Consider the following 26,687-nt stretch of genomic DNA (forward strand, 5'->3'; position numbering starts at 1 on the left):
TTGACTAGAGAAACAAATCCAGTAAACTATTGATTTCCATCAAGTTAGGACTGATTGGCAGTCTAAACTCCACCCCTTCCCTCTTAATACCCTCAACTTCACAGGGGATTATGTCACGATCACATTGCAGCATTGGAGAATGTTTTGTTGTATATATTTTTGCCACAATTAGAAAAAATTACATGAATAACAATGAGTACAAAGGAGACAAAAATATTCAAGGTTTGAATGTGGTGGTAATTATACAACTCTTCTTGATATGATTGAATTATTGAATTGTATGACATGTGGATGAAGTGCTAATAAAATTGTTTAAAAAATTGGGTCAAATTTAGAAAACCAAACACATGGCATAAATACATTATCAACTATAAGGAAAAACACACAAACAGGAGAAGATAAACTAGAACCCTAGGACAACCTAGGGATTAGACACTTATATCCATCAAAGGTTTCACTAAGAGAGGAAACAGGCAACCCACAGACTGGGTTGGGTAGGGTGGTAATAGCAGTGACGTATCAGGCATGTAACTAATCTCAAGATCATACAGAAAATTTAGGAACTGATTAAAAATGATCTACATATAACCCCCTCCCAGGGGGACGGACATCAGAAAAGTGGGTGAAGGGAAACATTGGTCAGTGAAAAAAATTATAAATTATCAAGGGTTCATGAGAGAGGGAGGGGTAAAAATGAGGAGCCTATACCAAGGGCTCAAGTGGAAAGAAAATGTTTTGAGAATGATGATGGCAACAAAGGTACAAATGTGCTTGACACAATGGATGTATGTGTGGACTGTGATACGAGTTGTATGAGCCTCCAATAAAATGATTTTTAAAATAATTTTTAAAAATCTCATAGAAAATTTCAACACCTCAACACAAAAAAACAGAAACATTCCAATTAAAATATGGACAGAGGACAGGAACCAACACTTCGCCAAACAGGATTTTTCAGGCAGCCAACAAACACGAAGAAATGCTCATCAGTCATTCAAGAAGTCAAAACAACAATGCAATATCACCTCATCCCAGCATTAACAGCAAAGTTTAAAAACATCAGAAAACAACCAATGCTGGCGCTGTTGGCGGGACTGTGAAATGGTGCGACCTTTGGGGAAAGAGGGACGTCCCTTGCTCCAAATGTTGGGAATAGAAATTCCATGTGACGCAGCACGTCCTCTCCTTGGCGTATGCCCTAGGGAAATAGGAGCTCCAGCACACATCGATGCATGCACACTCGTGTCCACTGTGGCACTGTTCAGAAGAGCAAAAAGAGGGAGACAACTTAAATTTCCAGCTGTGGAAGAAGCGATAAATGAACTTTGGTACAGATACACAATGGAATCCGACAGTGCACTGTGAAGGAGTAATAATGAATCTGTGAAACACGTCATAACATGGATGACTCTGGAGGAAATGATAAAGAGTGGAATTCCAAACCCAAACCAACTTGCTGCCATTGAGTCAATTCCAACTCATCGTAACCTTATAGGACAACATAGAAGCCCCTGCGGGTTTCTTAAATCTTTCTGGGAGTAGAAAGCTTTATCTTTCTGAAGAGCAGCTAGTAGCTTTGAACTTTTGACTTTGCAGTGCACAGCCTAACTCATTACACCCCAGGGCTCCTTTGAGTGAAATTAGTCAATTATAAAAGGGCAAAAGTTTGATGAAGCCACTTATAAAAAGTAAAGAAAAGTTCTTCACATGAAAAGAAACAGTCTTCTATTGTTACCAGCGGCAGGAAGCAGGGGGAGAGAAGGGAAATCATAGATTAAAGGGTAGACAAATGTTAACAAGGGTTCCCTTGGCGAAGGCAATGCACAGTAACAGAGAGCTTGGGGAAATAGTAATCATGGAGGCTGGTGAAGACACCGGGAGATTTGTAAGTGTTTCAGGCAACACAGGCAATTGCTCCCTGCAGTCGTGGTGGTCTGTTAGCAGATGCTTGGACAGACAGGCAAACTGCACAAGCATGGGAGGGAGACTGCAGCCTACCCACGGACACATAGAGGTCTATCTGTGTGTGTGTATTCGCTGCAAGTATATCTATGACTGTGCTATGGAGCACAGTCAGGACAGCTTCTCAGCCATACCGAACCCGCGAGGGAATGAGTCGGTGGACTCAGGACCAGCCTCTGGGACAGCAGGCCACCTGCACAACACAGCTCACAAAGGCAATGTTCTACATCCTACTTTGGTGAGGCACACTTACCCAAGGACAAGGTCAGGAGAGGAAGAGGAAGGGAAACAGGAAACAAGGAGAGAGTGGGATAAATGAGGGCGTGTGGAAGGGAAGGCGGTGAAAGCGCGGGAACAGAATGAGCATGAACTGCTGAGAGGAAAACTGATGGTCTGCTCTGTACGTTTTCACTTAATTCACAGTAGAAAACTTTTAAATTAAAATTATTGTGTCAAAAATAGACATTGCAAAACCTATTTCTCCTCAACAATTTCTGCATGTAAGATTCAGTGACATGGACTATATTCTTCAAGTTGGGAAACCGTCCTTAAATGCCCTTCCAAGTCATTCTAGCACCACCAACACAGTGTTCCCCAAGCAAAACCTTCCCTTCGCACCAATAACTACTAGTGATCTTTGCTTTTTTATATCTGCTTGCTTCATATAGGTGAGATCATACACTTTTTGTCCTTTTTAAAATATCTTATTGGCAGCCCTTACATAGATCATCACATTCATCATCATCATTCCATCAATCACATAAAACAGTATTGTACAATTGCTACCACAGTCGGTTTCAAAACATTTTCTTTCTTGCTTTCTTTCTTTTTTACATAGATGACATATAATATTTTTTAAATACCATTAAAGAATGTATTGTTTAAGGTTAAGTATAATATGAGGGGATTTTTTTTAAGTGTAGGAAAAAATTAATTAAAATATAATGGCATCTTCCCACTTTCCCCCACTTCTTTTTTTTAAATCATTTTATTAGGGACTCATACACCACCCATCTCGATCCATACATACATCAATTGTGTAAAGCACATGTGTACATTCGTTGCCCTCATCATTCTCAAAACTTTTGCTCTCCACCCAAGCCCCTAGAATCAGGTCTTCATTTTTCCCCTCCCTCCCCACACCCCCCCTCATGAACCCCTAATAATTTATAAATTATTATTTTGTCATATCTTGCTCTGTCCCATGTCTCCCTTCCCCCACTTTTCTGTTGTATGTCCCCCAGGGAGAAAGTCAAATGCAGGTCCTTGAAATAGGTTCCCCCTTTCCAACCCACCCTCCCTATGCCCTCCCAGTATCGCCACTCACTCCACTGGTCCTGAGGGGATCATCCGCCCTGGCTTCCCTGTGTTTCCAGTTCTCATCTGTACCAGTGTACCTCCTCTTGCCTAGTCAGGCTTGCAAGGTAGGATTCGGATCATGACAGGGGGGTGGGGGGGAAGAAGTCATTTAGGAACTAGAGTAAAGTTGTATTTTTCATCATTGCTATGTTGCACCCTGTCTTGTCTCCTCCCCAAGACCCTTCTGTAAGGGGATGTCCAGTGGCCTACAAAAGGGTTTGGGTCTCCACTCCGCACTCCCTGCTCATTCACTATGGTAAGATTTTTGTTCTGATGATGCCTGACACCTGATCCCTTGACACCTTGTGATCGCACAGGCTGGTATGCTTCTTCCATGTGGGCTTTGTTGTTTCTGAGTTAGATGGCTGCTTGTTTACCTTCAAGCCTTTAAGACCCCAGAAGCTATATCTTTTGATAGCTGGGCACCATCAGCTTTCTTCGCCACATTTGCTTATGGACCCATTTGTCTTCAGCGATCATATCAGGGAGGTGAGCACAAAATGGTAGGGTTTTTTGTTCTTTGATGCCTGATAAATGATCCCTTCAGCACCTCTTGGCCACACAGGCTGGTGTGCTTCTTCCATGTGGGCTTTATTGCTTCTGTGCCAGATGGCTGCTTGTTTACCTTCAAGCCTTTAATACTCCAGACGCTATCTCTTTTGATAGCTGGGCACCATCAGCTAGCTTTTTGTCCTTTTTCAATAAAATTGGATCATTGAGTATGATGTAGCTATCTATTATGGCTGTATCAGGACTTTACTACTCGTTATGGAGGCTAGTTTATTTTCAAATGTTTGCAGCAGTATATCAAAAGCAAAATACCAGACATTCTAATCAGGTTCAGAAGAGGATATAGAACAAAAGAGATCATGGTTGATGTCAGATAAATCATGGCTGACAGCAGAGTATGCCAGAAATATGTTTACCTGTGTTTCATTGATCAAAGGCATTCAATTGCATGGATCATAAAAAATTATGCAAAAATGGGAACACTTTAATTGTGTTCATGCAGAATCTGTACATAAATCAAGGGGCAATTGTGGGAACGGACTAAGGGATAGTGCATCATTTAAAATCGGGAAAGGTGTGCATCGGGGTTGTATCCTTTCACCAAACTTATGCAGTCTGTATTCTGAGACAATAATTCGAAAAACTGTCCAATATGAAGGGGAACGTGGCATCAGGATTCGAGGAAGACAATCTGTACTACGAAGATGACACAGTCATGCTGGAAAGCGAAGCGAGCTTGGAGCATTCACTGATGAAGATCAAGGACAGACAAGCTCACAACTTGACCTTATTGCAACATCATGTTAACAGAGGGGGGGGGGTTGATTTGCCAAAAGGATTTACCTTTCCTTGGATCCACAATCAACACCCATGGCCGCTGCCGTGAAGAAAGCAAATAGCACACTGAGTTGGATGAATGTGCTGTGACATATTTCTTTGACATGTTCAAACACAAAGACGCAACTTGAGGAAATTAGGCGTACGTGACTAAGTCATAGTGTTTTGAATCCCCTCGTCTGAGTGAGAAAGCTAAACAATGACCAAGAAAGACTGACCGAATGCCTTCAAATGATGATGTCAGTGGAAAATATTGACACTTCTATGGACTGCCAGAACAAAGAGAAAGGTCTTGGAAAAAGTACAGCCAGAATGCTCCTCAGGAGGGAGGGTGAGGAGACCTCCTCTCTTCTACTTGGGACACGGTATCCGAAGGGATCGGGCTCTGGAGAAGGACAGCATAGTTGGCTGAGTAGAAGGGCAGTGTAGAAAGAGGAAGACCTTCCATAGGGAGTACTGATCCAGTGGCCCAGACGTACCGGTGAGGGTGGGCACAGGGTAGGGCAGGGATTCATTCTGTCATCCACACGGTTGCTTTGCATCTGACAGTCTGGTCGGTCCCCAACAAGGACCGTCTTCCACCGAGTGTATATGCTCTTCGTTTACAGTCCACCTGTTGGTGGGCATTCCCTTGTTTCCACTTTGGGGCTATTGTGAAAGGTGTTTTGATCACCACTGTCTAAAATCTAGGATATATATATAACTTCAAAATTTCATGGAAAACTTCCACACACCTTTGGAAGCTCATGGATATCCTTCACTGTGTGGGGGGTTGCAAACACCTGAACAACAAACGCCTTGCAAGTGACTTTTTCTTACTGGCCAGTGGAATCCTTCAGGGCGACATGCTCTTTAGACTGAAGTACTCACTAAAGCTGTTTCCCCTGCTTTCGTGTTCTCTGGTCCCTAAGCCCCGGCTCTGTACCTTAATCCGTAGGAGGAAAATCCACAGAGGAAACAAGGGAAAGACTCCAAGTCAGGCATCCTCTGCTCTTACCAGAAGCACGAACCTTTTCATTGTCTTTTCCAAGAGATTTCTCTTCATCTGTCAGCCTTGCCCCAGGTCTCCCCCACCCCCGCCCTTTTTCAGAGGAAAGTGCTTTTAGCGTCTCCCCATCCCTACCAGCCAATTACTTAGCTGGGAGTCCTGTAAAATAAAGTTTACATTACATCATTCCCATAGCAACCTCACACACCTCGGTGCTATCAGGGTTTTGAGCACGCCGATCCCTTTTCCAGTTACAAAGGCAAGCTTGTCGCAAAGTAACATTTGTCTAGCGTGCACAGAGAGAACCCCGAAGTGACTGCACAAGATAGGGGAGCCTGGGATACATTCCTGATGGAGAAAAGGCAAACCTCTAAGGATGCTGTGCCCAAGCCATCTGGCGTTTGCATGAGAAGGCCTGTGGAATTGCAAATATCGGGGAGCCGCTCTCATTTTCGGAGCGCCACCCGCTCCGTGCCAGACTCTGGGCTAAGTAAGCACTTGGCATTGAATTCAACCCTCTTTGCGTCCTGCAGAGATGTTTGGCCCCCAGTTGTCAATACAGCCACCGGGCGTCTGCTTCCATGGGAAACGGCTCGGCCCCCAGATGAACCCATGCTCACACATGTACTCCTCAGCGCTGTAACATTTCCTGCACCTGCCCGTCGCGTCAGTAAATCGTGTGTGTCCTTGTGGCTGTTGGCTGTGGCTGTTGGCTGCCCGTGGGTGGGCCCTGCCTCACAGTGCCCTCTGCCAAAGGGGAACAGATGGGTGTGATTGTAAGGTTTTCATTGGCTGCTGCTTCTCAAGGGGATGGCAAACCTTTCTTCCTAGTCCGTCTTAGTCTAGACAGCAGCCCAGTGAAGCCTGCCCAGTGTCACGGCCACACCAGGCCTCCTAGCTCCACTGACAAAGAGCGGGTGGCTGCTCGTGAGGAGCGCTGACTGGGAGTCAAACCCCAATCTGTCACATGGAAGGTGAGAATTCTACCACTAGCTGCCTCCTGAATTGTTTTGTGCTGTGAAGTCAATTCTGTGGCCCTTAGTGACCGTATGGGACAGACAGAGCTGCTTCCATGGCTGCCACATCTCTCTCTCTCAGCGTGGGTGATATATTCCAACTGCTCACCTTGAACCCACCGTCATCGGATGGATTCTATCTCATCGCGAGCATGTACGAACAGCAACCTTGCGGGACAGGGCAGAACTGCCCCTTGGGGTTTCCAGAGCTGGACATCTTCATGGGAATAGATGGTTCTGCTTCTTCTGAGGAGCAGCGGCTTTGTGATTAGCAACCAAACAGGTAACCAAGAACGCCACCAGGGCTCCCGACAGAACAAGCTGCTGAAGTGGCATGTCATCTTTCTGTTACAATGGGGAAGGAGCCCCGGGGGCTCGTGAAAGGGTGTTATGTTGTTCTTGCTGTCGGGCGCCACTGTGTCCGTTCTGACCCAAGGCCCCCCCATGGACAACAGAAGGAAGCACGGCCGGCCCTGTGCCATGCTCACACCTGTTATGCCCTGTTATGGCAATCCCTCTTACCGGGCATCTTCCTCTTTTTACTGCCCCTCCACTTTGCCGCGGATGATGTCCGGAAGGCGTACAGCCTTGGAAACAGATGAGATAGTTCAACTCTGTCCCACAGGGTCACTGTGAGTCATAACCAACACAACAACACCCTGTTCGGTTGAGTAGACATGGGGAAACTGAGGTTCAAGGAGGGAAAGTGACTTGCTCACACAGCTGGGAAGTTGTAAGAGTGGGATCTGACAGAGCACACGGGAGCAGATGAAGGGGCAGGAGGAGAGAGTGGAGCACAGCCTGGCCCACCAGGCTGTGAGGATGATGTTCCTGAGTAGAGCAGCCAGTCCACAGAGAGAACAACATGGCTGGCCCCACTATGAGACATGATGCCCCTCAGTGGCTAAGGGCGATACAGGGGACAGCACCGGAGACACAGTGTGGGAATTGCACCTGACCTGATCCCACCACACCGAGGCAAATCACTGGGGGAGTGCAGCGGAACAGCAAGGGAATGGAGTGGCAAGGTCCCCAGGGAATGCTGAACGTGGACTTTGGGGCCAGGGCTTGGTGCCCCAACAGACTGGATTGGAAAACGCTCCGAAGGGCCAGCAAACGATCCCTGAACTAACTACAAACTTTTCTCTTGGAAAGTGTTTTGTTTTGTTCTTTGTCAGTGGTTTACTGTTGTTGTTTTGTTGTCTGGTTGTATACTGTTGCTTTGTTTTCCGCTGTCTTCTTTTCGTGCATGTTAGTTTAGTGTCTCTACAGGTCTGTCTGAATAGGACAGGCTGGATTAACTATCTGGAGGAAAAACAACGGGACCGACAGTTCCGGGGGGACTTGGGGTGGGGGGCAGAGGGGGTAAGGAAGTGGTGTTAACAAACACAGGCACAAGGGAACAACATGGGACCCCAAATGGTAGAGAAGGGGAGTGGCAGGTCTGGTGGGGAATGATCAAGGGTAAGGTTATATAGAGAAGAGGTATACTCTAGCCCAGGTGGCAACGAAGCATGGTAGTAGGGCAGGAGGAAAGTCAAGGGAGATGGAGGAAAGAGCTAGGAGTCAAAGGGCATTCATGGAGGTCTAGACAAAGACATGTACATGCAAATATATATAGGAGGATGGGGAAGTAGATCGATGTGTCTATATTTATAGGTTAAGTATTAAGGTGGCGGAAGGACCTTGGGCCTCTACTCAAACACTCCCTCAATGCAAGAATACTTTCTTTTATTAAATTGGAACTCTATGATGCTCACTCTCCCGACACAACGGCTGGAGCCAAAAGGGGTGAACAAGTAAATGTGGTGAAGAAAGCTGATGGTGCCCGGCTATCAAAACAGATAGTGACTGGGGTCTTAAAGGCTTGAAGATAAACAAGCGGCCATCTAGCTCAGAAGCAACAAAGTCCACATGGAAGAACACAGCAGCCTGTGTGATCAAGTGGTCCCAAAGGGATCAGTTATCAGGCATCAAAGAACAAAAAAATCATACCATTGACTGCACACCTCCATGATAGGATCGCTGAAGACAAATGGGTGCATAAGCAAATGTGGTGAAGAAAGCTGATGGTGCCCAGCTATCAAAAGAGATAGTGTCTGGGGTCTTAAAGGCTTGAAGGTGAACAAGCGGCCATCTAGCTCAGAAGCAAAAAAGTCCACATGGAAGAAGCACACCGGCCAGTGCGATCACGAGGTGCCAACAAGACCAGTTATAAAGGCATCATGCAAAAAAAAAAAAAGATATATGTGTGTATATGTATATATGTGTGTGTGTATATATATATATATATATATATATATATATATATATATATATATATATATATATATATATATATATATATATATATACCATATTGAATGAAGGGGGAAGTGCAGAGTGGAGACCCAAGGCCCAAGTGTCGGCCAATGGAGATCCCCTCACAGAGGGGTTCAGGAGAGGAGATGGGTCAATGAGGGTGCGAGGTAGTACCGATGAAGAACACAGCTTTCCTCCAGATCCTGGGCGCTTCCTCCCTCCAACTACCATGATCCAAATTCTACCTTGCAGGGCTGGATAGGGCAGAGGTTGTACACTGGTACATATGAGGGCTGGAGGTACAGGGAATCCAGTGTGGATGATACCTTCAGGACCAAGGGTGTGAGGGACGATGCTGGGAGAGTGGAGGGCGAGTGTGTTGGAAAGGGGGAACTGATTACAAGGATCCACATGTGACCTCCCCATTGGGAGATGGACGCAGAGAAGGTGGGTGAGGGAGACTCCGGATAGGGCAAGATATGACAAAATAATGATGTATAAATTACCAAGGGCACATGAGGGAGGGGGGAGCGGGGAGGGAGGGGGAAATAAAAGAGGACCTGATGCAAAGGGCTTAAGTGGAGAGCAAATGCTTTGAGAATGATTGGGGCAGGGAATGTATGGATGTGATTTATACAATTGATATATTTATATATATGGATTGTGATAAGAGTTGTATGAGTCCCTAATAAAATATAAAAAAAGAAAAGAGGAAGAAAAAAAAGGAAAATGATTAGGGCAAAGAATGTACAGATGTGCTTTATACAATTGATGTATGTATACGTATGGACAGTGATTATGAGCCCCTAATAAATTGTTTAAAAAAAAAAGAGTGGGATCTGAACCCAGTGGGGTCTAAGCCCAAATCACATGCCCTTGTCACTCTGCTCCCTGCACATCTTCCAGCCAGAGTCTAGGGAAAGAGTAGCATCGCTCCTCAGAGGACCCAGGGGTCCAGGTGTGGGTGTGATTCCCTGGAGGATCCGTACTGAGAAACCACTGGGTGGGGAGAGAGAAAGACTGGGCAGTCCCTCCTCAGCCTTCCTTGAAGCCCCTAAGCTGCGCTCACTAAACGGAAATACCAAACTCATTCCTCCTGCCCCTTGGCTTTTTATCTGGACACTTCCTGCTCTCCTTCCAATACCAGTTTAAAAGCTACCTCCTCTCTGAAGCCTCCTTGGTTTTGCACACTGATTTCTGATCCCTCTGGCTGTTCCTGCGCTGTGGGCCCAGTTGATAGATTCCCTTACTTCTCTGTGCCTCGGTTTGCTATTCTACAGCAGGAAATAAATATCTCCCTGTGGACTCAGAATATGGACTCAGAATGGACTCAGAATATGAGGAGCTCTCGGCCAAGGGAGCTGCTCAGTAAATGGGCCCTGAGGGGCCCTCTGTCCCACGCCCCCAAATGAGTGGTACTGTATCACAGCGCCCACAGGAAACTACCCACTCCCATGCTCTCTTTTCCTGGCTCTTCTACCCTGGGAAGCAATGAGACAACTAGGATAGGGGGCTTTTCTGATTGAAGTTACAGGGCGTCTTAGGCCTGAAGTTCATCTGTCTCCTGGCAACTGGGAAGCAGCGTTCCTTTGGTCTCCTTTCCAAGCGCTTACGCTCTTATTCCACGTCACTACAGATGTCACTGAACAACCTGGGAGATGGGACTCAAAAGGCCCAGAGACACACCAGGAATGAGTCCAGGGAAAAGACAGCTGTGTCCTCCCTCCCAGGACTTGTACAACCTCTGTCTCCGAGCCCATGTCTCCGTCCGCACTGGCGCGTACCAAAGAAGGCAGTGTGGGTGTTGGTGAAAAGCATGGGCTTCCGAAACACACCGACCTGAGGTTGAATTCTGGCTCTGCCACTTCCGTGCCGTACAAGCTTAGAGAAATCACTGCGTGCCTTTGAGCTTCAGTGTTCCATCCATGACATGGAAATAACAGCACCTCCCTCAGAACTGTCCTGAAAGACAGTCGAGAGGGGAAGTACCTGGGGAATGGGGCCAGATGCTTGGTTCCGAACTCTGCTCCACGTTACACTAGGTAGGCAACTGTGCCTCAGCATCTCCATGGGGTGCAAAGAGAAACATGGGGGTAATAATATTACTGACCTCACAGAATGGTGAGGATAGGAGGAAATATGTTATACAAAATGCTGTGGATAGAGTTTGGCACTTATTAAGCCCTCAATAAACGATAACCATCATTAGGTGTGCCAGTTGTCAGGGACAGGGCATGGGGTGAAGCAATTTGCACATACCTGGGATACAGTCAGTGTCCTAGGAAGGGCACCTTTTGTCTTTTCTGTCACTTCCTGCTGAAGGGCTGCAGATGATCAGGCTGCCGTTGCAGGGCTCCCAGGCTCCCTGGCCACGCTGGCTTTCTTCCCATCACCTGTAGACCTCCCTCATTCATGCCAGAAAGCCTAACTTCCCATCACCTGTAGACCTCCCTCATTCATGCCAGAAAGCCTAGAGCAGCTTTGAATGGCCAGACTTAGTTCCTCTAATCCACCCCAAACACAGTTTCCAGTTGTCAGCCACTTCTCAGCAATTATGCTTCCATTTTCCATGTCAAGACAGAAATACACCCTGCTGCTGTGTGGGGAGGCATTCAGATGGGTTGTCAGACTCAGGTTCTTAATGTTCTTTTTGATCTGGCTAAGATTTTCTTAGACTTGCTGACTGTCAAGCCCAGCAGGGGTTCTGGAGTGACCCATTTGACATAAGTGGAAGCTGAAGATCAGCATTGGTTTTGTTTTAAGCTTAGAAAGATGACAACATGTACCCTGTGCACAAAGGAAGTATAGATAACATGTTTTGATTCGTCAAAGATGAGCTCAGATGATGCAGCGATTAAATGCTCAATTGCTAACTGGCCAGTCAGCCCTTCAAAGCCACCAGGTGCTCTGTGCGGGGAAAATATGGCAATTTGCTTCCATAAAGATGGACAATCTTGAAAGGCCTCCTCTGGCCCATAACGCCACTATGAGTTGGAGTCAACTCGATGGAAGTGGATTGAGTCATTGTTTAGAGAATGATGATCAATGGACATCCCTGCACCCAGCGCCCAGTTTAAAGAAGAGACTGTCAATACCTATGAAATCCCTACTGTGGTTCCCATTTAAACAGGTGGTGTGCACACGAGTTGTGCTAGTCTGGGAAGACCAGGGAAACTCATATGTTTAAAGAGAGAGTTTTATATAAATAGTAAGTGGACATTAAGAAGGCATCCCAATCCAGTGCTGTTCAGGCCTTAAGTCCAACATTAGCCCATATGTCTGACACCGATCTACAAAGTCCTCTTCCATCTCACAAAACACACGCAAGAATGCCGACTGCAGGAGGAAAGCTGAATCAGTGAGCGTGTAAGCATCTCAGCGTTGGCAGGGGTCTCCACACGGCTACTCCAGCACCCAGGGCTGCATCAGGATAGGCCCATGTGGCTTCTCCTCGGGGATGTCTTGCAGGAAGTGAGCCTTGTCAGCTAAAGCAGGGAACTTTAGCAGCTGCACCCTGGTCCGACCATCAGAAAGCAAGAGACCCGAGAACTAGAAAGGTGAGGCTCACCGAGCCATTTATCTCTCTACTCTTCAATTAACCCCACGTGTGTTATCAGCCAGGTTGGCACAATAAACCTTAACTATCTCAGGAGTCAACAGACTACAGAATATGAAAGAAAAAACAAACAATAAAACCAAACCAGCTACCATTGAGTCGATTCCAGCTCATGGCAACGTAAGAGAGTCAGAACAGAGCTGCACGCCATTGGGACTTCAATGGCTGCTTTATCAGAAGCAGATTGCCAACCCTTCCTACCACCAAACTTTCCACGAGTAACTGAATGCCTAACTGTTTGTACTACTCAGGCACCCATTAAAAAGGGAAATCCTCTTAGTAAGAGATCTGAAAGATCGTTTTGGGTCCTCTGTTCTTTGTAAACATGTTGATTGCGTCGTATCTATAATAAGGCTTGATTGCAAAATGGGCTATGTGTTGGGTTGCTAACTGGAAGGTCAGAAGTTCAAAACCACCAGCCACTCCACAGGAGAAAGGGGAGCCTTTCTACTGCCATAAAGATTTACAGTCTCGGAAACCCACAGAGGCAGTTCTGCTCTGTCCTATTGGGTCAGTAGGAGTTGGAATTGACTCAATGGCAGTGAATTTCGTTCTGTTTTGTTCTTTGTAATTCTCTGTGATGGAGCCCAGACTATAAGCTTAACTATGCCATCATTGTTTTCAAAACCTGTCATTTCCCTTGGTGGTGGTTCTAGTCAAATGTTTTGGCCCCTCAGTATCACCGAGTCTAGCACCTACAGGTGGTCCTGCATCAGCTCACGTAGTCACCACATTTGAATTCCACTAATTGGGAGGGAAAAACATCTCCATCTTCATAAGGACTATGATTTATTTGCTAAGCATCATTTGTCCTGGGCAGGAGGTTGCGCAGTTTGTATATGTATCTTCCCAGTGAGTCCTGGAAGGACACATAGGAACACTCACCATAATAAACCCATTTTTCAAATGAAGAAACCGGGCCCTGAAGAAACTTGCTTTTATTTGTTTGTTTAAACAGTTTTATTGGCACATTATCCACATATCATACAATTGAATAGTTCAATCTTAGCAAAAAGAGTTGTCCAATCATCACCACAATCAATTTTAGAACATTTTCTTCATTCTTGTATCCTCATTTTTCCTCAACCTCCTCCCCCGCCACACCCCCAATAAACCATTACTCCAGTTGTTTTCTCTAAGGATTTACCTGGGTGTAGTGGTTCCAGTGCAGTCTCAGAAACTCACAGGAGCAGTTCTGTCCTGCCCACAGGGCTCGCTATGAGTCAGCATCAAAACAATGTCAGTAAGCGTGGTTGAGTTTGGTATTTCATATACAGAAAAACATACAAAAAAACTACTACATTCTAATAGCAATTAAGATGCCATATCCTACTTTGGGATCACACTTAATTCTAGCCATAATCTAATAACACTCAGTTCTTATGACACGTCATGCTTGATGCTCACCCCCAGGAGGAGATCACAGACAATATAGGTGTTATAACAAAATGTGGCGAAAAACCAGCTATCAGATGGTGCCCAGCTATCAGATGGTGCCCAGCTATCAGATGGTGCCCAGCTATCAGAAAGAGTAGTGTCTGGGGCCGGAAGGCTTGTCTTAAAACAAGCAGCCATCTAAGTGAGGCATCAACTAAGTCTACATGGAAGAAGCACACAAGCCTGTGTGATCCAAAGATTATAAGTAATAAAACCATAATCCAAAAGAGGGAATGGTATCAGAACGTAAATTGTGAACACCTACTCTGGAGAAGGCTGCAGATGACAGTGAAGTTCCTTCTCCAGTGAATCCCCTCTGAGCATCGGCCCAGGTGTGAACACCGGGCTCTCAGACAGAGAGCCTTATACAGCTGATTGTGGCAGATGCAGTTAAGTTAAAATGTAATACCTTATCATTTTATCTCTCTACTGACCCATCTTAAAGTTGTTTCAGTGTTTAATATTTTCTTCTTCCTTTTCTTTTATTTTTTACTTCTTCCTTTTCTACTGAGGTTTTTCTCTGCTTTATTTTGATATTGTTTGTCTCTTGGTTTTGTTTTGTATAATTTTATGTGTATGCAATCCAGGACAGACAAATCTATAGAGGCATAACTGGATTGATAATTGCCTCGGGGCATGACAGGGAAGCATGGGGGGGACATGGGGGACTAATTACAATGAATATAAGTAGAACATGTTCTGAAATTGATTGTGGTGATGATTACACAAATCTTTTCTTTTTGTAAGGACATGTTTTTTAAATTAAAAGATAATTTTATTGGGAGCTCTTATAGCTCTTATAACAATCCATACTGGAGACTCAGTGTTGGAACTGGCCCGGACTGACCCCATGACACTAAGGCAAAACACTAAAGGCATGCGGCAGAGCAACAGGGGGAGCAGAGCAGGTAGCTCCTGAGGGATAGACTCCGGGGCCAGAGCATGGCACCCCATCACAGTTGACTGGAGGACATGCCTAGAGGTAAAAAATCAGACCTGGATTTTTTACAGATTTTTCTTTCTTTAAAATTTTTTTTTCTTTTAATTAATTTATGCTCTTATGGGTCATTGGTTTTCTTTTTTGTTGTCATTGCTGTGTTCTCATTCATCACCTGTCTTGCTATGCCATGTTTTGGGGTGCATATTATTATCTCTACAGATCTATCTAGATAAGATAGGCTGGATGAACAGTCTGGAGGTGAAAATGACAGGACAAATGATTTCAGGGGGACATGGGAGAGGGGGAGGGAGGGGTAAGGAGGTGGTGTTGACCAACCCAGGGACAGGAGAGCAATAAGTGATCCAAAATTAGTGGCAAGGAGGGTATGAGAGGCCTTGTAGGGATTCAGCAAGGGCAATGTAATTGAGAGGAATTACTGAAACACAAATGGAGACTGAGGATGATAGTGGGACAAGAGGAAAGTAAAAGGAAATAGAGCAAAGAACTAGGTGACAAAGGGTATTTATAGAGGTCTAAATACAGGCATGTACATATATAAATATATTTAAAGAGAATGGTGGGGAAATAGATCTGTGTGCATGTATTTATAGGTTTAGTATTAAGGCAGCAGATGGACATTGGACCTCCACTCAAGTTCTTACTCAGTGTAAGAACATGTTCTTCTATTAAATTGGCTTCCATGATGCACACCTTCCTGACACGATCGCTGAAGACAGATGTGTGCATAGCAAATGTGTTGAAGAAAGCTGATGGTGCCCGGCTATCAAAAGATATAGCATCTGGGGTCTTAAAGGCTTGCAGATCAACAAGCGGCCATCTAACTCAGAAGCATCAAAGCCCACATTGAAGAAGCACACCAGCCTGTGTGACCTCGAGGTATAGAAGAGACCAGGTATCAGACATCAAAGAACAAAAAAATCATATCAGTGGGTGCCCACCTTCCCGATATGATCACTGAAGATAAATGTGTGCATAAGCAAATGTGATAAAGAAAGCTGATGGTGCTCGGTTATCAAAAGATATAGTGTCTGGGGTCTTCAAGGCTTGAAGATAAAGAGGGGCTATCTAGCTCAGAAGCAACAAAGCCCACATGGAAGAAGCACATGAACAGATTCCAATGCATTGTGATCCTGCAGGACAGAGTAAGAGAGGGTACCCCCAAACCAGAATCCCTCTCCCAAAGTTATGTATTTTTTTAACAAAACAACCTTATCACCTTCAAAGTATTCTCCATTATACCTAATACATTTGTCAAATCTGTGATTCCATTCTTGGAAACATTTTTCAAACTCATCTGTTTGGATGGCTGACAACACTCCCTTGGTTTGTTTATTTGTTTTCTTCACCTCTTCTATATTGTCAAATTCATGTCCCTCTGCATTCATGGAAACAAAAAGAAGTAGCACAGTGTGAGGTCAGGTGAGTAAGGTGTGTGGGGCAAGAGAGGCATGCTGTTTTTTGCCCCAAACTGGAGCACTTAGATGGCTGTGTGAGCAGGTCCATTGTTGTGGTGGCAAAACCAGTCCGTTGTCTTCCACAAATCAGGCCTTTTGGGTTGCAATCTTTTCAGAACCTCTAACTAGAAAGCTTGATTAACAGTTTGACCTGGTGGAATGAACTCCAAATACATACCCCCCCACATCAAAAGATTAGAGATGGCATCATGAGATAGACAACCAACCATTGACAAGTTTGAAGGTGGAAGGGAGCCACAAGGCAAGGGATTCAGTCCACCTGCACCCATCATCCTACCACTTGTCTATTAGTTTGTCACTCTGTGGTGACTTGTGTGTTGCTGCGATGCTGGAAGCGATGTCACTGGTATTTCAAATGCCAGCAGGTTTACCCAAAGTGAACAGGTTTCAGCAGTGCTTCCAGATTAAAAATAGACACAAAGAAGGATTTGGCTGCGCAGTTGAAGGAAGCAGCCTCTGGAAGCTTCTGCATAGCTTCCAAACCGTGTCAGACACTGAAGGTCTACTCAATGGAAGCCGAACGTTCTTGGAGATAGTGCCAGAGGCTGGGCCTCTTGGGCTCAACAGTGCTTGAATATGACTGAGGAGAAGCTGCTTTCTCAGAGGGGAGTCGGCCATGATGCTATGAATGGAGTAAAGTCTCTAGGAGGGGAGACTTTGGGATCTTCATTTCTGATGGGGCACACCTGAAGATAAGAAGAAAGAGCTGGGGGCTTTAGCGCCATCTTGTTAGAAACCTCCGAGCTATGAGAGCCAAGTGGAGGAAGGAGAGAATGCACAGACTGAAGCGCAAGAGAAGAAAGATAAGGCAGAGGTCCAAGTAAAGCAACCGGATGCCCCCTCCGAAGCCACAGCTGCAGGACTGGAGTGCCTGAGGCCGGGACACTGCTACAAGCTGTTGACTGCGCGCTACCCACCGGCTCCGCATCTGGAACTCCCGTCGCCATTCGATCACCGAGAGACCCGCCACCTCGCTCTCACCTAACCAATCTGGCTTTGAGCCTTTGCCCCGGACCTAAGACATTCCGGACTCATTCTGTCCTCTGTTGTAGTGCGATGTAATGTGCACAATAAGTCATCTCTTCTGCGGTCTTGGCTGAAGAATTTTTTTAAAAGAGCTGAAAAGATCTACTAATAATCAGAACTTGGAATGTACAAAATAAGAATCTAGGAAAATTAGAAGTCATCAAAAATGAGATGAAACGCACAAAGACCAATATCTTAAGCTTTAGTGAGCTGAAGTGGACTGGTAATCTAAAAATCATATGGTTTATTATGCCAGGAGTGACAAAATCAAGAGGAATGGCATTTCGTTCATTGTCAGAAAGTACATTTCAAAGTCTATCTTGAAACAGAATGCTGTCTGTGGCAGGATAATATCTCTCCACCTTTAAGGAAATTCAATCAATACAACTATTATTCAAATTTATGAACTAACCACAAAAGCTAAGGATGAAGAAATTGAAAATTTTTACCAGAGTGTTCCGTGTGAATTTGGTCAAACATGCAATCAAGATGTATTCATAATTATTGGTGATTAAAAACAAAAAGGAAAGAACCGTAGTGAGAATATATGGTCTAGTGATAGAAGCAACCCTGGAGAGTGCATGATAGAATTTTCAAGACCAACAATTTGTTCAAAGCAAACACGTGTTTTCAACAACACAAAAGACACATGGGCTTCCCCAGATGGAAAACACGGGAATAAAATTGACTACATCTGTGGGAAGAGATGATGAAGAAGCTTGATAGCAGCACCTAAAACCAGTTCAGGGGCTGACTGTGGAACAGACCATGAACTGCTCATATGAAAGTTTAGGTTAAGCTGAAGACAAAGCCCACAAGGTGAACAGGGCACTAACCCACCCAAGGGGAGGGTATTGTTCATATCTCCACAGGAGAGGGAGAGAGGGACCAGACTTCATCTGTTTGCTGAGACATGAATGCATGGTGTTGGCATGGAGCAGTGAACCACCCCAGAGGTCTGCAGGGCCAGCCCCAATCCCAGCTACAGGACCACCCACCCTCCCCACCTCCAGGGGAATGCATTTCAGAGGACAGCACTGAAGCTACAGCTCAGGGGGAGGGGGGTGTCTGATCAGAGCACACAGGAGCAAACGAAGAGGGAAGCAGAGTGGGGGAAATCCTAGCCCACCAATCCCTGAAGATGATGTTCCTGCTCAGAGCACCCAATGCACAGAGAAGACCATAGGGCTGGCCCCACCACAAGACACTACTTCCCTGACTGACCCATAGAGCTATGAGGGACAACACTGGAGGCACAGTGTAGGAACTGTACCCGATCTGACCCCACCACTCTGGGGCAAAACACTAAGGGAATGCAACAGAGCAGCAAGGGGAGCAAAGCAATAAAGTTCCCAGGGAATACCAAAAATAGCCTTTGGGGCCAGGGCATGGCACCCTATCAGAATCGACTGGAAAACACTCCTAAAGGTCAACAAACAGACCTGGAACTATTTATAGGCTTTTCTTTTTTTGTTGGTGGTTTTTTTTTGGGGGGGGTGGGGGGATACTATTTTGTTTTCATTTGTATTGCTTTTTCTTGTTTTTGTGCTTATTATTGTTTCTGCATGCCTATCTAGATAAGATAGGTGGGATAAACAATCTGGAGGAGAAAACAATTGGACCAATGGTTCAGGGGAACACAGGAGATGGGGAGGGGGCAGAATGGAAGAGAAGGGGTGCCAACAAACTCAGGGACAAGGAAACAACAAGTGATCTAAAATTGATGGTGAGGAGAGCATAGGATGCTTGGTGGGGCTTGATCAAGAGCAATGTAACTGAGGAATTACTGAAATCCAAATGAGGGCCAAACATGATAGTGGGACAAGATGAAAGTAAAAGGAACTAGAGGAAAGAACTAAGAGGCCAAGGCCATTTATAGAGGTCTAAATACAGGTATGTACATATATTTATATATGTAACACTAGGGAAATAGATCTATGCACATATATTTATTTGTTAAGTATTAAGGCAGCAGATGGCCATTGGGCCTCCACTCAAGTACTCCCTCAATGCAAGAACACTTTGTTCTAATAATCTGGCATTCTTGATGCTCACCTTCCCTGACACAATTGCTGAAGACAAAATGGGCGCATTAGTAAATGTGGTAAGGAAGGCTGATGGTGCACAGCTATAAAAAAATATAGCATCTGGAGTCTTAAAAGCTTCTAGATAAACAAGGAACCATCTAGCTGATAAGCAACAAAACCCACATGCTAAAAGCACACGAGCCTGTGTGATCATTAGGTGTCCATAGGATCAGGTATCAGGCATCAAAGACCCAGAACCAAAAATCATATTGATATGAACGAGGGGTAGTGTGTAGAGGAGACTCAAAGCCCATCTATAGACAATTGGACATCCCCTTACAAAAGGGTCACAAGGAAGAGATGAGCCAGTCAGGGAGCGGTATAGCACCAACGAAACATACAACTTTCCTCTAGTTCTTTAATGTTTCCTTCCTAGCACTATCATGACCCCAATTCTACCTTACAAATCCGGCTAGACCAGAGAATGTACACTGGTACAAATAAGAGCTCGAAACACAGGGAATCCAGGACAGAACCCCTCAGGACCAATAGTGAGAACAGGCTGGTAATGGGAACCGATTACAATGATCGGCATATAACCCCCTCCCACTGGGACAGACAACAGAAAAGAAGGGAAACAGTGGTCATTGTAAGATTTGAAAAAGCAATAATTTATAAATTACCAAGGGTTCATGAGGGAGGGTGGGGGAGGGGAGGAAATGAGTTGATACCAAGGGCTCAAGTAGAAAGAAAATGTCTTTAAAATGATAATGGCCCCCCCAACTATCATGATCCCAATTCTACCTTACAAATGTGATTAGACCAGAGGATGTACACTGGTACAGATAGGAGCTGGAAACACAGGGAATCCAGGACGAATGGTCCCTTCAGGACCAGTGGTGAGAGTGGCGATACCAGAAGGGTGGAGGGTGGATGGGGTGGAAAGGGGGAACCAGATACAAGGATCTACATATAACCTCCTCCCTGGGGGATGGACAACAGAAAAGTGAGTGAAGGGAGACGCCAGACAGTGTAAGATGTGACAAAATAATAATTTATAAATTATCAAGGATTCATGAGGGAGGGGGTAGCAGGGAGGAAGGGGGGAAAATGAGGAGCTGATGCCAGGGGCTTACGTAGAGAGAAAATGTTTTGAGAATGATGAGGGCAATGATTGTACAAATGTGCTTTACACAATTGATGTATGTATGGATTGTGATAAGAGTTTGAGTCCCTAATAAAATGATTTTTTTTTAAAAAAGAACCAGCTTCTTGTCTTGTTGATTTTCTCCCATTATTTTCGGCTTTTTTCCCCATATTGTTTATTTCTACTTTGATTCTTATGATCTCTTTCCTTCCTTTATTGGAGGGATTGTGTTGTCCTTGTTCAAGTTCTTGGAGGTGTTCTGTTAGGGTGTTGATTTTAGATTTCTCCTCTTTGTATGTGTATGCTTATAACTATAAATTTGCCTCTGATTATTGCTTTTGCTTTGTCCCAAAGGTTTTGATATGTTGTTATCATTCTCATATGTCTCAAGGAATTTTGAAATATCCTCCTTTATTTGCTTTATTACCCAGTCATTTTTTAGTAGTATGCTGTTCACCCTTCATGTGTTTGTCTTTATGTTTCTGCTTGTTTGATTGTTGATTTCTAACTATAGTTTTGTGGTCTGAGAAAATTGATCTCAATTTTTTAAAATTTCTTCAGGCATGATCCATGGCCTAGTGCTTGGTCTATTCTTGAGAATGTTCCACGTGTGTTGGAGAAGAACATATACTATTGTTTTGTTGGATGGAACATTCTGAATATATCCATAAGGTTGTTTTAATTTATTGTTATTGACCTTTTTGTGTCGTTGTTGGGTGTTTTTCTTGATGTTCTGTCTTTCCTTGAAAGTGGTGTATAAATGATCCCTTTATTGTTGTTGATGAGTCTGTATCCTTTTTCAGTTCTGTAAGAATTTGATTGCCGTATTTTAAGGGTCTTTCATGGGGTGCACATGTTTATTATAGTTAGGGGTTCCTGAGCTACTGTTCCCTTTATCATCATGTAGTGACTGCTCCTATCTTTTATTATGTTGTTTGCCTTGAAGACTATCTTCTCAAAGATTAATATTGCCACTGCTTTCATTGGGTTGGTGTTTGGCTTGGTATGCTTTTGTCGAGCCTCTGATTTTTTTAATCTGTTCATGTCTTTGTGAGGTGATAGATTTTGTTTTCTTATCCAGTCTGCTACTCTCTCTTTGGTGGTGCATTTAGTCCATTAACATTCAGTGAAATTATTGATATGTATATATTTGTTACTGCTATTTTGCTTTAAATAAGTGTGCATTTTGTGTTTTTGTATGTGTTTTGTTTAGTTTCTTTTACTGTTATTTCCTTGCTCTGGATGTTGTTCTGTGTATGTTGGTTTTTGTGAGGAATTGTCTTGTATGTTGGTTTTAGGTTTGTGTGTCTGTCGTTGCTGTTTGTATTTTGGCCATATCACTTCACGGAGCATTTTTTGTAGTAATGGTCTTGTTTTTGTGAATTCTTTTAGTTTCTCTTTGTCTTGGAATACTTTTATTTCTCCATCATATTTGATTGATAATTTTTCTGGAGACAGAATTCTAGGTTGATGCTTTTATTTCCTCCACTACGCTGTATACATCACTCCACTGTCTTCTTCCCTTCATGGTTTCTGCTGGGAAATGTGAGGTTTTACTCCTTGCTGGCCCTTTGTGTATAATTGATCTTTTTCTCTGGCTTTTATAATTTTTTTCCTTGTCACTGATGTTAGTTATCTTGACTACAATAGAGGGGGTACCACCCCCAAAATGGATTTTTTTTCCCCAAAGTTATGTATATAAAAAAATTTTAACAAAAAATCCTTATCACCTTTAAAGTATTCTCCATTACACTTAATACAGTTATCAAATCTGTGATTCCATTCTTAGAAACTCATCTGTTTGGACGACTGACAACACTCCCCATTTTTTACTTCACTTCTACATCATCAAATTGCTGTCCTTTCATGTCCCTCTGCATTTACAGAAACAAAAACAAGTCACACAGAGCAAGACCAGGTGAGTAGGGTGTGTGGGGCAAGAGAAGCATACTGTTTTGTGTCCCAAACTGGTGCACTGAGATGGCTGCATGAGCAGGTGCATTGTTGTAGTGGCAAAACCAATCCCCCGTCTGCCACAAATCAGGCCTTTTTTGTCATATACTGTTACGGAATCTTTTCCGAACATCTAAATAGAAAAATGGATTAACAGTGTGACCTGGTAGAATGAGCTCCAAATGCACTACAAGTTGACATTTTCATCTGTTCTGGAGTTGATGGATGTCCAGAATGAGGTTTGTCATCAATCAGTATTTCACCTTTTTTGAAGCAAGAAAACCACTCATACACTTGAGTTTTTCCCATAGTACTATCCTTGTAAGCTGTGTTCAACATCCAACAGTTTATGCAGCATTTTTCCTGAGCAGGAAACAAAATTTCATAGCCACTTCCTATTTTCTTAAATTGGCCGTCACAAAAACACAAGGTTTGAGCACAACTGCTTTTATGAAAAAAATTCACTGTGACCAGAGAGAACCTTTGAAGGTGGCACCAGTAGGTGCACTAACTCAGAGCAAGTTGTTTGATGCTTGCCTAGCACGAAAATGCATACTACAATAGCTCCTCAGAGCAATGCCAGGGTTTTGGGGGGCTATGCTAGAGAGTTTCTTTTTTGGAATCTTTCCTGGCTGGAGTCTTTTGGCTTCCTGAATAACTATCTTTTCCTCCTTCGGGTCCTGAGGAAAGTTCTCTTGCAGCTCTGTGTGGATTTGTTTCTTTCTCTTTTGGAATCCCTAGAAGATGCAGGCTGCTCCTCTTCATTGAGTCCCACAATCTTCTCAGGTTTTTCTCAATCTCAGTTGCATTTTTTGTTACCTGTTCTTCTTTTAGGTTGGAATCTATAGATTTATCTTCTAGCTCACTAATTGGGTTTCCATCTCTTCAGTTCTGTTTCTCTATTATTTTATACTATCATTCTATTCCGTTATGGTGTTGTTTAATTTTGCAATTGTAGTGTTTGATTTTTTGTGTTTCTGTTTGGAGTTTCTCTAGTGAGGTTACTAGCTTTTCTATCGTTTCACGTTTTCTCTCAGACTCTTCCTTCGGCTGGTGCATGAGTGCCGTCATCATTCTTCTAAATTCCTTTTCTGTAAATCCATCACCTGTGGAATTTCAGGTCTGGCTGGCATTCAGTTGTTTGTTTGTTTCTCTTATTTTTGTGTGTGTGCCAATACATTCTGTTGTTTCCTTAACATGTGGGAGTCAGTATTAAGGATGTTAGGTAGGCACCATTATGTGGGAGAGTTTAACTTTGATGGGTGGGACTGTAGGTGGGTGATGGATGGTTTGTATTAAGTATCTGGGGACAGTGTGAGTTTAGGGAAGAGTTCAGAGAGTGGAGGAGGAAGTGTTAGGGGCTGAGAGCAAAAGGCACAGTAAGTAAAGTTAAAAATGGGAGGGATTGGGTAGTGTCATTTGGTAGGTTAGAGGAAGGGATTAAAGGCCCAAGAGTGCCTGCTTTGTAGGGCTAAAGGAATGGGTACTAATATTTGGTAGACAAAAGATTTTTACACATGTAAGATTCATATCAGGTTTTGGTTCTATGGGTATGGAAAAGACAGAAGATATTTGATGCTAAGAAAGGTGAAACTACTGGTTGGGATAAGAGCTGGAAACATGGGGAATTCAGGACAGATAAACCCCTCAGGACCAATAATGACAGTAGCAATACCAAGAGAGTAAGAGGAAGGTGGGGGGAGAAAGGGGTAACTGATCACAATGATCTACATATAACCCCCTCCCAGGGGAACAGGCAACAGAAAAGTGGGTGAAGGGAGACACTGGTCAGTGTAAGACATGAAAAAAATAATAATTCCTAAATTATCAAGGGTTCATAAAGTTAGGGGGGGTAGAAATGAGGAGCTGACACCAAGGGCTTAAGTAGAAAGATGTTTTGAAAATGATGATGGCAACATATGTACAAATGTGCTGGACACAATGGATGTGTGTATGAATTGTGATAAGATCTGTATGAGCCAATAAAATGATTTTTTAAAAAGAAAAAGAAAGGTGAAACTAAAGGATAGGTCAATAGTGTTACAAAGTAGAACTTCAGAACTTCAGATTAAAGAAAGGAAAGTTAAAGAAAAGGGCAAGAGACTAACGTTTTCAGAATACTAATGAGAAAAATAATACCAGAGTAAGACACAGGAGAGTTAATATCTGTGTGTTTGGCTGTAGACTCTGCCCAGTAGCTTATTGTGGTTGCTTACTTCCGGGTAGATGATATGTTAAAGGAATAGAAAGTAAACAAGTTAATTTGGAAGAAAAAAGATAAAGCTATATGTATATGTATTTTCTCCCTGTCCTTACATATACCCACAAATGGGAAAGTCCTGATTGAGGATGTATTTTAAGAATAATGCACAACTTTGTAAAGGGGGTATAGGGGAGTCCAGGAGTATTACAACACAGAGCAACGACAATGTCAGCACAAAAAGCCATTGGTCCCACACCTTGCCCTGGCATGGGGCTTGGGGGTGGGGAGCAGCAGAAATGTTTGGAGCAAAGGTCTCTTATGCGGTTGGGGACAGTGTGTTTGGTGATATGTTGTTTTACTATCTTGTGATCTTGTAGGGTGTCGGAGTCGAGTTTAGATTAAGGCTAAGAGAGGGGTTTTGATGTCTGGTATTATTAGGCTTTTCAAGTGGGGAATACCTCGGTTCTTAGCACCAGAAAGAATTCATGCTGAAGCCTGTTTTGTGATCCAAGTGGGTTTTTAGAAAGGACAGAAGTTTCAGGTTTTACAGTCCTGAACACGGGCAACCTGGGCAACCTTGTGGGACTGCACACCCACACGTGGTAGCCTAAGGCCAGAGAGACCTCTGAACAGCTGAGCAGAAGGGCAAGGAAGAAGAGGGTGCAGCAGTCTCATGGTCTTGGTAGTTGAGGCCTTTTGATGGGAGGTGTGGTCGAAGGTATTGGTTGACCCCCACTGGCTGAATTAAGCCCACTTGAGCCTAGTTGGGCCGCCCAGTTAGTCTTTAGGGCTGGCTAAGGGTTCACCTAATTCTCAGCAGCAACCTCCTGTAGGGGGCCTTCAGGCATAGAGGGACATTCCCTGTCCCTATCCTGCTACCTAACGGTATGGCTGCAAGTACTGTATTCTTGTGATTCAAATTAATTACCTTGAGAAAATAGATCTGTTGAATCAAGTCACAGGGGATGGATTTTGCTCTTTTCGGATGGTGGAGGTAGCCAAGTGGGGTTGGGGGAATGGGGTCTATTTCTATCATCTACCTTGGTAGCCAAGGAGGGTGGAATAAAGCAATAACCTACTCAGAGGGCCAGTGTCTTGTAAAAGAGGCTTGATATGCTAACTAGGTATGTGGGCTGTGAGAGGCCTCTGGCAGCCTAGGACTGTCTCCAGCCTAAACTTATAAAACCTGCTGCTGTGCTTGTTTAAGATTTCTCCCTGACTCGTTATGTTAAAACTTTGTTGATGAACCAGGTGTATGATGGCAGCAATCTAGGGGAGTTTTAAAAGTAAACCAAGAAAAGCCCCAGAGTGACCATGTGTTTTAAGGTCTCAAGTTTTTGGGGTGTCTTGGTAGTTGGGGATGGAGAGGACTGTACTGCCCTATACCTCAGGGAAGAGGGATTAGATTTGCCAAGTGGGGCTCGAGTTCACTGGGCTAGTGTTCTCCACTTACGCCTGTTCTTTGTTGCCCTGTTGACTTACCTCTGTGTAGCTCAGTAGGCTGTGTTGTCCTAATGGGGATCCAGGTCTTTGGGGTCTCCACCTGGTTTCCTCTCATCTGGGCAAAGGCCAAAGCTATTTCTATTTTCATCTGCTCAGGGCTGATCCTTTGAACTATGTCCCTGTTGCTCTGCCTCCCCTCACCTCAATAGCTCCTCTCAACAGACCTAGCAATCTGTGCCCTGCCAGCTGAATGCCAGAAAGTGGCCCAGATGGTTCTAATAGACATCGCTGCTCTCTAGTCTTAGTAAACTCGTATCTCCTTATCTTTATGCTGAGAAACCTGTGGTCTGGAGTGTAGAATAGCCCAGTCAGTGAGCCTTTTGCGCTGTTCCCTGCGGAGCCCCTGCCATACTTGCTACTTGGTGG

At 44.1% G+C, this 26,687-nt stretch overlaps 1 pseudogene; it reads right to left on the reverse strand.

Moving 5' to 3' along the window:
* Positions 1-26,409, reverse strand: part of LOC142461546 (large ribosomal subunit protein mL39 pseudogene) — a 50,301-nt pseudogene extending 23,892 nt beyond the window's left edge.
* Between the last annotated feature and the right edge of the window lie 278 nt (positions 26,410-26,687).

Source organism: Tenrec ecaudatus, chromosome 1 (genome assembly GCF_050624435.1).
Source record: "Tenrec ecaudatus isolate mTenEca1 chromosome 1, mTenEca1.hap1, whole genome shotgun sequence".
NCBI lineage: Eukaryota > Metazoa > Chordata > Mammalia > Afrosoricida > Tenrecidae > Tenrec > Tenrec ecaudatus.